Source organism: Ostrea edulis, chromosome 8 (assembly GCF_947568905.1).
Source record: "Ostrea edulis chromosome 8, xbOstEdul1.1, whole genome shotgun sequence".
NCBI classification, from domain to species: domain Eukaryota; kingdom Metazoa; phylum Mollusca; class Bivalvia; order Ostreida; family Ostreidae; genus Ostrea; species Ostrea edulis.
The window spans coordinates 70,120,232-70,131,948 of record NC_079171.1 but is presented as its reverse complement, the minus strand read 5'-3'; positions in this window follow the sequence as shown (position 1 = coordinate 70,131,948).

Here is an 11,717-nt window from a genome sequence, read left to right as displayed (position 1 = left end):
CCAGCCGGAACTACTTTCGTGTTTATTCATCAAAAATCCTATCAAAATAATTAACGACTTTAAGGCTTAATAAAAAATTAACGGCTGATGGCAAAAATCAGAAATCCTATAAAAATAATTAACGACTTTAAGGATTAATAAAAAATTAACGGCTAATGGCAACACTATTTCTTTTAATGGCAAAAAGTGCTACATGTCAGAGCTCTTCAAATCTGTATTAATATTTATCATGGGGGGTGAGGTTAAGAAGTTATTCCGTGAAAACCTCACCCAGCCGGGACTACTTTCGTGTTTATGAATCAGAAATCGGATAAAAATAATTAACGAGTTTAAGGCTTAATAAAAAAATAACGGCTAATGGCAAAAATCAGATATCCTATAAAAATAATTAACGACTTTAAGGCTTAATAAAAAATTAACGGCTAATGGCAACACTATTTCTTCTAATGGCAAAAAGTACTACATGTCAGAGCTCTTCAAATCTGTATTAATATTTATCATGGGGGTGAAATTAAGAAGGTATCCCGTGAAAACCTCACCCAGACGGAACTACTTTCGTGTTTATTCATCAAAAATCCTATCAAAATAATTAACGACATTAAGGCTTAATAAAAAATTAACGGCTAATGGCAAAAATCAGAAATCCTATAAAAATAATTAACGACTGTAAGGCTTAATAAAAAATTAACGGCTAATGGCAAAAATATTTCTTCTAATGGCAAAAAGTGCTACATGTCAGAGCTCTTTAAATCTGTATTAATATTTATCATAGGGGGTGAGGTTAAGAAGTTATTCCGTGAAAACCTCACCCAGCCGGAACTACTTTCGTGTTTATGCATCAGAAATCCTATAAAAATAATTAACGACTTTAAGGCTTAATAAAAAATTAACAGCTAACGGCAAAAATATTTTTTCTAATGGCAAAAAGTGCTACATGTCAGAGCTCTTCAATTCTGTATTAATATTTATCATGGGGTGGGGGGTGTGGTGAGGTTAAAAAGTTATCCCGTGAAATCCTCACCCAGCTGGAACTACTTTCGTGTTTATGCATCAGAAATCCTATAAAAAGAATTAACGACTTTAAGGCTTAATAAAAAAATTAACGGCTAATGGCAAAACTATTTCTTCTAATGACAAAAAGTGCTACATGTCAGGGCTCTTCAAATCTGTATTAATATTTATCATGGGGGTGACGTTAAGAAGTTATCCCGTAAAACCTCTCCCAGCCGGAACACTTTCGTGTTTATGAATGAGAAATCCGATAAAAATAATTAACGACTTTAAGGCTTAATAAAAAATTAACGGCTAATGGCAAACATATTTCTTCTAATGGCAAAAAGTGCCATATGTCAGAGCTCTTCAAATCTGTTTTAATATTTATAATGGGGGTGAGGTTAAGAAGTTATCCCGTGAAAATATCACCCAGCCGGAACTACTTTCGTGTTTATGCATCAGAAATCCTATAAAAATAATTAACGACTTTAAGGCTTAATAAAAAATTAACGGCTAATGGAAAAAAATATTTCTTCTAATAGCAAAAAGTGCTACATGTCAGAGCTCTTCAAATCTGTATTAATATTTATCATGGGGGTGAGGTTAAGAAGTTATCCCGTAAAAACCTTTCCCAGCCGGGACTACTTTCGTATTTATGAATCAGAAATCCGATAAAAATAATTAACGACTTTAAGGCTTAATAAAAAAAAATAACGGCTAATGGCAAAAATCAGAAATCCTATAAAAATAATTAACGACTTTAAGGATTAATAAAAAATTAACGGCTAATGGCAACACTATTTCTTTTAATGGCAAAAAGTGCTACATGTCAGAGCTCTTCAAATCTGTATTAATATTTATCATGGGGGGTGAGGTTAAGAAGTTATTCCGTGAAAACCTCACCCAGCCGGGACTACTTTCGTGTTTATGAATCAGAAATCGGATTAAAATAATTAACGACTTTAAGGCTTAATAAAAAAATAACGGCTAATGGCAAAAATCAGATATCCTATAAAAATAATTAACGACTTTAAGGCTTAATAAAAAATTAACGGCTAATGGCAACACTATTTCTTCTAATGGCAAAAAGTACTACATGTCAGAGCTCTTCAAATCTGTATTAATATTTATCATGGGGGTGAAATTAAGAAGGTATCCCGTGAAAACCTCACCCAGCCGGAACTACTTTCGTGTTTATTCATCAAAAATCCTATCAAAATAATTAACGACATTAAGGCTTAATAAAAAATTAACGGCTAATGGCAAAAATCAGAAATCCTATAAAAATAATTAACGACTGTAAGGCTTAATAAAAAATTAACGGCTAATGGCAAAAATATTTCTTCTAATGGCAAAAAGTGCTACATGTCAGAGCTCTTCAAATCTGTATTAATATTTATCATGGGGGGTGAGGTTAAGAAGTTATTCCGTGAAAACCTCACCCAGCCGGAACTACTTTCGTGTTTATGCATCAGAAATCCTATAAAAATAATTAACGACTTTAAGGCTTAATAAAAAATTAACAGCTAACGGCAAAAATATTTCTTCTAATGGCAAAACGTGCTACATGTCAGAGCTCTTCAAATCTGTTTTAATATTTATCATGGGGGTGAGGTTAAGAAGTTATCCCGTGAAATCCTCACCCAGCCGGAACTACTTTCGTGTTTATGCATCAGAAATCCTATAAAAATAATTAACGACTTTAAGGCTTAATAAAAAATTAACGGCTAATGGAAAAAAAATATTTCTTCTAATAGCAAACAGTGCTACATGTAAGAGCTCTTCAAATCTGTATTAATATTTATCATGTGGGGTGAGGTTAAGAAGTTATTCCGTAAAAACCTCTCCCAGCCGGGACTACTTTCGTGTTTATGAATCAGAAATCCGATAAAAATAATTAACGACTTGAAGGCTTAATAAAAAATTAACGGCTAATGGCAACACTATTCCTTCTAATGGCAAAAAGTGCTACATGTCAGAGCTCTTAAAATCTGTATTAATATTTATCATGGGGGGTGAGGTAAAGAAGGTATCCCGTGAAAACCTCACCCAGCCGGGACTACTTTCGTGTTTATGAATCAGAAATCCGATAAAAATAATTAACGAGTTTAAGGCTTAATAAAAAAATAACGGCTAATGGCAAAAATCAGATATCCTATAAAAATAATTAACGACTTTAAGGCTTAATAAAAAATTAACGGCTAATGGCAACACTATTTCTGCTAATGGCAAAAAGTGCTACATGTCAGAGCTCTTCAAATCTGTATTAATATTTATCATGGGGGGTGAGGTTAAGAAGGTATCCCGTGAAAACATCACCCAGCCGGAACTACTTTCGTGTTTATTCATCAAAAATCCTATCAAAATAATTAACGACTTTAAGGCTTAATAAAAAATTAACGGCTGATGGCAAAAATCAGAAATCCTATAAAAATAATTAACGACTTTAAGGATTAATAAAAAATTAACGGCTAATGGCAAAAATATTTCTTCTAATGGCAAAAAGTGCTACATGTCAGAGCTCTTCAAATCTGTATTAATATTTATCATGGGGGGTGAGGTTAAGAAGTTATTCCGTGAAAACCTCACCCAGCCGGAACTACTTTCGTGTTTATGCATCAGAAATCCTATAAAAATAATTAACGACTTTAAGGCTTAATAAAAAATTAACAGCTAATGGCAAATATATTTGCTACATGTCAGAGCTCTTCAAATATGTATTGATATTTATCATGGGGGGTGAGGTTAAGAAGTTATCAGATGAAAACTTCACCCAGCCGGAACTACTTTCGTGTTTATGCATCAGAAATCCTATAAAAATAATTAAAGACTTTAAGGCTTAATAAAAAAATTAACGCCTAATGGCAAAAATATTTCTTCTAATGGCAAAAAGTGCTACATGTCAGAGCTCTTCAAATATGTATTAATATTTATCATGGTGGTGAGGTTAAGAAGTTATCCCGTGAAAACTTCACCCAGCCGGAACTACTTTCGTGTTTATGCATCCGGAATCCTATCAAAATATTTAAAGACTTTAAGGCGTATTAAAAAATTAACGGCTAATGGCAAAAATATTTCTTCTAATGGAAAAAAGTGCTACATGTCGGAGCGCTTCAAATCTGTATTAATATTTATCATGGGGGTGAAGTTAAGAAGTTATCCAGTGAAAACTTCACCCAGCCGGAACTACTTTCGTGTTTATGCATCAGAAATCCTATAAAAATAATTAACGACTTTAAGGCTTAATAAAAAATTAACGGCTAATGGAAAAAAATATTTCTTCTAATAGCAAAAAGTGCTACATGTCAGAGCTCTTCAAATCTGTATTAATATTTATCATGGGGGTGAGGTTAAGAAGTTATCCCGTAAAAACCTTTCCCAGCCGGGACTACTTTCGTATTTATGAATCAGAAATCCGATAAAAATAATTAACGACTTTAAGGCTTAATAAAAAAAAATAACGGCTAATGGCAAAAATCAGAAATCCTATAAAAATAATTAACGACTTTAAGGATTAATAAAAAATTAACGGCTAATGGCAACACTATTTCTTTTAATGGCAAAAAGTGCTACATGTCAGAGCTCTTCAAATCTGTATTAATATTTATCATGGGGGGTGAGGTTAAGAAGTTATTCCGTGAAAACCTCACCCAGCCGGGACTACTTTCGTGTTTATGAATCAGAAATCGGATAAAAATAATTAACGAGTTTAAGGCTTAATAAAAAAATAACGGCTAATGGCAAAAATCAGATATCCTATAAAAATAATTAACGACTTTAAGGCTTAATAAAAAATTAACGGCTAATGGCAACACTATTTCTTCTAATGGCAAAAAGTACTACATGTCAGAGCTCTTCAAATCTGTATTAATATTTATCATGGGGGGTGAAATTAAGAAGGTATCCCGTGAAAACCTCACCCAGCCGGAACTACTTTCGTGTTTATTCATCAAAAATCCTATCAAAATAATTAACGACATTAAGGCTTAATAAAAAATTAACGGCTAATGGCAAAAATCAGAAATCCTATAAAAATAATTAACGACTGTAAGGCTTAATAAAAAATTAACGGCTAATGGCAAAAATATTTCTTCTAATGGCAAAAAGTGCTACATGTCAGAGCTCTTCAAATCTGTATTAATATTTATCATGGGGGGTGAGGTTAAGAAGTTATTCCGTGAAAACCTCACCCAGCCGGAACTACTTTCGTGTTTATGCATCAGAAATCCTATAAAAATAATTAACGACTTTAAGGCTTAATAAAAAATTAACAGCTAACGGCAAAAATATTTTTTCTAATGGCAAAAAGTGCTACATGTCAGAGCTCTTCAATTCTGTATTAATATTTATCATGGGGGTGAGGTTAAGAAGTTATCCCGTGAAAACCTCACCAAGCCGGAACTACTTTCGTGTTTATGCATCAGAAATCCTATAAAAATAATTATCAACTTTAAGGCTTCATAAAAAAAATAACGGCTAATGGCAAAAATATTTCTTCTAATGGCAAAACGTGCTACATGTCAGAGCTCTTCAAATCTGTTTTAATATTTATCATGGGGGTGAGGTTAAGAAGTTATCCCGTGAAATCCTCACCCAGCCGGAACTACTTTCGTGTTTATGCATCAGAAATCCTATAAAAATAATTAACGACTTTAAGGCTTAATAAAAAATTAACGGCTAATGGAAAAAAAATATTTCTTCTAATAGCAAACAGTGCTACATGTCAGAGCTCTTCAAATCTGTATTAATATTTATCATGTGGGGTGAGGTTAAGAAGTTATTCCGTAAAAACCTCTCCCAGCCGGGACTACTTTCGTGTTTATGAATCAGAAATCCGATAAAAATAATTAACGACTTGAAGGCTTAATAAAAAATTAACGGCTAATGGCAACACTATTCCTTCTAATGGCAAAAAGTGCTACATGTCAGAGCTCTTAAAATCTGTATTAATATTTATCATGGGGGGTGAGGTAAAGAAGGTATCCCGTGAAAACCTCACCCAGCCGGGACTACTTTCGTGTTTATGAATCAGAAATCCGATAAAAATAATTAACGAGTTTAAGGCTTAATAAAAAAATAACGGCTAATGGCAAAAATCAGATATCCTATAAAAATAATTAACGACTTTAAGGCTTAATAAAAAATTAACGGCTAATGGCAACACTATTTCTGCTAATGGCAAAAAGTGCTACATGTCAGAGCTCTTCAAATCTGTATTAATATTTATCATGGGGGGTGAGGTTAAGAAGGTATCCCGTGAAAACATCACCCAGCCGGAACTACTTTCGTGTTTATTCATCAAAAATCCTATCAAAATAATTAACGACTTTAAGGCTTAATAAAAAATTAACGGCTGATGGCAAAAATCAGAAATCCTATAAAAATAATTAACGACTTTAAGGATTAATAAAAAATTAACGGCTAATGGCAAAAATATTTCTTCTAATGGCAAAAAGTGCTACATGTCAGAGCTCTTCAAATCTGTATTAATATTTATCATGGGGGGTGAGGTTAAGAAGTTATTCCGTGAAAACCTCACCCAGCCGGAACTACTTTCGTGTTTATGCATCAGAAATCCTATAAAAATAATTAACGACTTTAAGGCTTAATAAAAAATTAACAGCTAATGGCAAATATATTTGCTACATGTCAGAGCTCTTCAAATATGTATTAATATTTATCATGGGGGGTGAGGTTAAGAAGTTATCAGATGAAAACTTCACCCAGCCGGAACTACTTTCGTGTTTATGCATCAGAAATCCTATCAAAATAATTAAAGACTTTAAGGCTTAATAAAAAAATTAACGCCTAATGGCAAAACTATTTCTTCTAATGGCAAAAAGTGCTACATGTCAGAGCTCTTCAAATATGTATTAATATTTATCATGGGGGTGAAGTTAAGAAGTTATCCCGTGAAAACTTCACCCAGCCGGAACTACTTTCGTGTTTATGCATCCGGAATCCTATCAAAATATTTAAAGACTTTAAGGCGTATTAAAAAATTAACGGCTAATGGCAAAAATATTTCTTCTAATGGAAAAAAGTGCTACATGTCGGAGCGCTTCAAATCTGTATTAATATTTATCATGGGGGTGAAATTAAGAAGTTATCCAGTGAAAACTTCACCCAGCCGGAACTACTTTCGTGTTTATGCATCAGAAATCCTATAAAAATAATTAACGACTTTAAGGCTTAATAAAAAATTAACAGCTAACGGCAAAAATATTTTTTCTAATGGCAAAAAGTGCTACATGTCAGAGCTCTTCAATTCTGTATTAATATTTATCATGGGGGTGAGGTTAAGAAGTTATCCCGTGAAAACCTCACCAAGCCGGAACTACTTTCATGTTTATGCATCAGAAATCCTATAAAAATAATTATCAACTTTAAGGCTTAATAAAAAAAATAACGGCTAATGGCAAAAATATTTCTTCTAATGGCAAAACGTGCTACATGTCAGAGCTCTTCAAATCTGTTTTAATATTTATCATGGGGGTGAGGTTAAGAAGTTATTCCGTAAAAACCTCTCCCAGCCGGGACTACTTTCGTGTTTATGAATCAGAAATCCGATAAAAATAATTAACGACTTGAAGGCTTAATAAAAAATTAACGGCTAATGGCAACACTATTCCTTCTAATGGCAAAAAGTGCTACATGTCAGAGCTCTTAAAATCTGTATTAATATTTATCATGGGGGGTGAGGTAAAGAAGGTATCCCGTGAAAACCTCACGCAGCCGGGACTACTTTCGTGTTTATGAATCAGAAATCCGATAAAAATAATTAACGAGTTTAAGGCTTAATAAAAAAATAACGGCTAATGGCAAAAATCAGATATCCTATAAAAATAATTAACGACTTTAAGGCTTAATAAAAAATTAACGGCTAATGGCAACACTATTTCTGCTAATGGCAAAAAGTGCTACATGTCAGAGCTCTTCAAATCTGTATTAATATTTATCATGGGGGTGAGGTTAAGAAGGTATCCAGTGAAAACATCACCCAGCCGGAACTACTTTCGTGTTTATTCATCAAAAATCCTATCAAAATAATTAACGACTTTAAGGCTTAATAAAAAATTAACGGCTGATGGCAAAAATCAGAAATCCTATAAAAATAATTAACGACTTTAAGGATTAATAAAAAATTAACGGCTAATGGCAAAAATATTTCTTCTAATGGCAAAAAGTGCTACATGTCAGAGCTCTTCAAATCTGTATTAATATTTATCATGGGGGGTGAGGTTAAGAAGTTATTCCGTGAAAACCTCACCCAGCCGGAACTACTTTCGTGTTTATGCATCAGAAATCCTATAAAAATAATTAACGACTTTAAGGCTTAATAAAAAATTAACAGCTAATGGCAAATATATTTGCTACATGTCAGAGCTCTTCAAATATGTATTAATATTTATCATGGGGGGGTGAGGTTAAGAAGTTATCAGATGAAAACTTCACCCAGCCGGAACTACTTTCGTGTTTATGCATCAGAAATCCTATAAAAATAATTAAAGACTTTAAGGCTTAATAAAAAAATTAACGCCTAATGGCAAAAATATTTCTTCTAATGGCAAAAAGTGCTACATGTCAGAGCTCTTCAAATATGTATTAATATTTATCATGGTGGTGAAGTTAAGAAGTTATCCCGTGAAAACTTCACCCAGCCGGAACTACTTTCGTGTTTATGCATCCGGAATCCTATCAAAATATTTAAAGACTTTAAGGTGTATTAAAAAATTAACGGCTAATGGCAAAAATATTTCTTCTAATGGAAAAAAGTGCTACATGTCGGAGCGCTTCAAATCTGTATTAATATTTATCATGGGGGTGAAGTTAAGAAGTTATCCAGTGAAAACTTCACCCAGCCGGAACTACTTTCGTGTTTATGCATCAGAAATCCTATAAAAATAATTAACGACTTTAAGGCTTAATAAAAAATTAACGGCTAATGGAAAAAAATATTTCTTCTAATAGCAAAAAGTGCTACATGTCAGAGCTCTTCAAATCTGTATTAATATTTATCATGGGGGTGAGGTTAAGAAGTTATCCCGTAAAAACCTTTCCCAGCCGGGACTACTTTCGTATTTATGAATCAGAAATCCGATAAAAATAATTAACGACTTTAAGGCTTAATAAAAAAAAATAACAGCTAATGGCAAAAATCAGAAATCCTATAAAAATAATTAACGACTTTAAGGATTAATAAAAAATTAACGGCTAATGGCAACACTATTTCTTTTAATGGCAAAAAGTGCTACATGTCAGAGCTCTTCAAATCTGTATTAATATTTATCATGGGGGGTGAGGTTAAGAAGTTATTCCGTGAAAACCTCACCCAGCCGGGACTACTTTCGTGTTTATGAATCAGAAATCGGATAAAAATAATTAACGAGTTTAAGGCTTAATAAAAAAATAACGGCTAATGGCAAAAATCAGATATCCAATAAAAATAATTAACGACTTTAAGGCTTAATAAAAAATTAACGGCTAATGGCAACACTATTTCTTCTAATGGCAAAAAGTACTACATGTCAGAGCTCTTCAAATCTGTATTAATATTTATCATGGGGGGTGAAATTAAGAAGGTATCCCGTGAAAACCTCACCCAGCCGGAACTACTTTCGTGTTTATTCATCAAAAATCCTATCAAAATAATTAACGACATTAAGGCTTAATAAAAAATTAACGGCTAATGGCAAAAATCAGAAATCCTATAAAAATAATTAACGACTGTAAGGCTTAATAAAAAATTAACGGCTAATGGCAAAAATATTTCTTCTAATGGCAAAAAGTGCTACATGTCAGAGCTCTTCAATTCTGTATTAATATTTATCATGGGGGTGAGGTTAAGAAGTTATCCCGTGAAAACCTCACCAAGCCGGAACTACTTTCGTGTTTATGCATCAGAAATCCTATAAAAATAATTATCAACTTTAAGGCTTCATAAAAAAAATAACGGCTAATGGCAAAAATATTTCTTCTAATGGCAAAACGTGCTACATGTCAGAGCTCTTCATATCTGTTTTAATATTTATCATGGGGGTGAGGTTAAGAAGTTATCCCGTGAAATCCTCACCCAGCCGGAACTACTTTCGTGTTTATGCATCAGAAATCCTATAAAAATAATTAACGACTTTAAGGCTTAATAAAAAATTAACGGCTAATGGAAAAAAAATATTTCTTCTAATAGCAAACAGTGCTACATGTCAGAGCTCTTCAAATCTGTATTAATATTTATCATGTGGGGTGAGGTTAAGAAGTTATTCCGTAAAAACCTCTCCCAGCCGGGACTACTTTCGTGTTTATGAATCAGAAATCCGATAAAAATAATTAACGACTTGAAGGCTTAATAAAAAATTAACGGCTAATGGCAACACTATTCCTTCTAATGGCAAAAAGTGCTACATGTCAGAGCTCTTAAAATCTGTATTAATATTTATCATGGGGGGTGAGGTAAAGAAGTTATCCCGTGAAAACCTCACCCAGCCGGGACTACTTTCGTGTTTATGAATCAGAAATCCGATAAAAATAATTAACGAGTTTAAGGCTTAATAAAAAAATAACGGCTAATGGCAAAAATCAGATATCCTATAAAAATAATTAACGACTTTAAGGCTTAATAAAAAATTAACGGCTAATGGCAACACTATTTCTGCTAATGGCAAAAAGTGCTACATGTCAGAGCTCTTCAAATCTGTATTAATATTTATCATGGGGGGTGAGGTTAAGAAGGTATCCCGTGAAAACATCACCCAGCCGGAACTACTTTCGTGTTTATTCATCAAAAATCCTATCAAAATAATTAACGACTTTAAGGCTTAATAAAAAATTAACGGCTGATGGCAAAAATCAGAAATCCTATAAAAATAATTAACGACTTTAAGGATTAATAAAAAATTAACGGCTAATGGCAAAAATATTTCTTCTAATGGCAAAAAGTGCTACATGTCAGAGCTCTTCAAATCTGTATTAATATTTATCATGGGGGGTGAGGTTAAGAAGTTATTCCGTGAAAACCTCACCCAGCCGGAACTACTTTCGTGTTTATGCATCAGAAATCCTATAAAAATAATTAACGACTTTAAGGCTTAATAAAAAATTAACAGCTAATGGCAAATATATTTGCTACATGTCAGAGCTCTTCAAATATGTATTAATATTTATCATGGGGGGTGAGGTTAAGAAGTTATCAGATGAAAACTTCACCCAGCCGGAACTACTTTCGTGTTTATGCATCAGAAATCCTATCAAAATAATTAAAGACTTTAAGGCTTAATAAAAAAATTAACGCCTAATGGCAAAAATATTTCTTCTAATGGCAAAAAGTGCTACATGTCAGAGCTCTTCAAATATGTATTAATATTTATCATGGGGGTGAAGTTAAGAAGTTATCCCGTGAAAACTTCACCCAGCCGGAACTACTTTCGTGTTTATGCATCCGGAATCCTATCAAAATATTTAAAGACTTTAAGGCGTATTAAAAAATTAACGGCTAATGGCAAAAATATTTCTTCTAATGGAAAAAAGTGCTACATGTCGGAGCGCTTCAAATCTGTATTAATATTTATCATGGGGGTGAAGTTAACAAGTTATCCAGTGAAAACTTCACCCAGCCGGAACTACTTTCGTGTTTATGCATCAGAAATCCTATAAAAATAATTAACGACTTTAAAGCTTAATAAAAAATTAACGGCTAACTGCAAAAATATTTCTTCTAATGGCAAAAA